Source organism: Gossypium arboreum, chromosome 4 (assembly GCF_025698485.1).
Source record: "Gossypium arboreum isolate Shixiya-1 chromosome 4, ASM2569848v2, whole genome shotgun sequence".
NCBI classification, from domain to species: Eukaryota; Viridiplantae; Streptophyta; class Magnoliopsida; order Malvales; family Malvaceae; genus Gossypium; species Gossypium arboreum.
Window position 1 is genome coordinate 102,349,127 of NC_069073.1, and position 830 is coordinate 102,349,956.

The 830-nt window shown below is 38.6% G+C and overlaps 1 non-coding gene across 1 annotated transcript; it reads right to left on the reverse strand.

The window, feature by feature from the left end:
• Nucleotides 1-322: 322 nt before the first annotated feature.
• LOC128292149 (small nucleolar RNA R71) lies at nucleotides 323-429 on the reverse strand. The gene has a single exon (XR_008282134.1). It is a non-coding gene; the product is annotated as a small nucleolar RNA R71 (small nucleolar RNA).
• Between the last annotated feature and the right edge of the window lie 401 nt (nucleotides 430-830).

Consider the following 830-nt stretch of genomic DNA (forward strand, 5'->3'; position numbering starts at 1 on the left):
ATCAAGTATGGTTAGGCCTACTATTGCTGCAAATAATTTTGAACTGAAACCTAACACTATTCAAATGATACAACAGTTTGTTCAGTTTGATGGTTTGCAAGACGAGGATCCAAACACTCATTTAGCAAATTTTCTAGAATTCCGCGACACCTTTAAGATCAATGGCATTTTTGACGATGCCATTTGCCTTCGGTTGTTTCCATTCTCATTGAGGAACAAAGCTAAACAATGGTTAAACTCGTTACCATGAGGGCCAATCACTACTTGGGAACAAATGACCGAAAAATTTTTGCCTAAATATTTCCCGCCGGCTAAAACGGCTAAACTGAGGAATGATATCTCTTCTTTTGTGTAGATAGATTTGGAAACTCTTTATGACGCATGGAAGAGATACAAATACTTATTGAGAAGGTGCCCTCACCATGGTTACCTCTATGGTTGCAGGTTTAGACTTTTTACAACGGTATAAACCCCTCAACAAGGAAACTGATCGATGTAGCCGCCGGTGGAACTTTAAAAAATAAAACACCTGAAGAGGCTTACGAATTTATTGAAGAAATGTCACTGAATAACTATCAGTGGCAAGTTATGAAAACAAAGTCGACAAAAGCAGCTGGTGTTTTCAACCTTGACGCGGTCACTATGCTATCTAACTAGGTAGAACTTTTAAATAAAAAGATTGATGGTTTGTATGGTTCTACTCAGGTACATCTAGTGGTGAGGTGTGATTCAAATGGAGGAGGAATACACAACACAGATTATGCATCCTTCAACCGTAGCACCGAGGAGGAACAAGTCCATTATATGGATAATAACTCTAGACCTCAAAA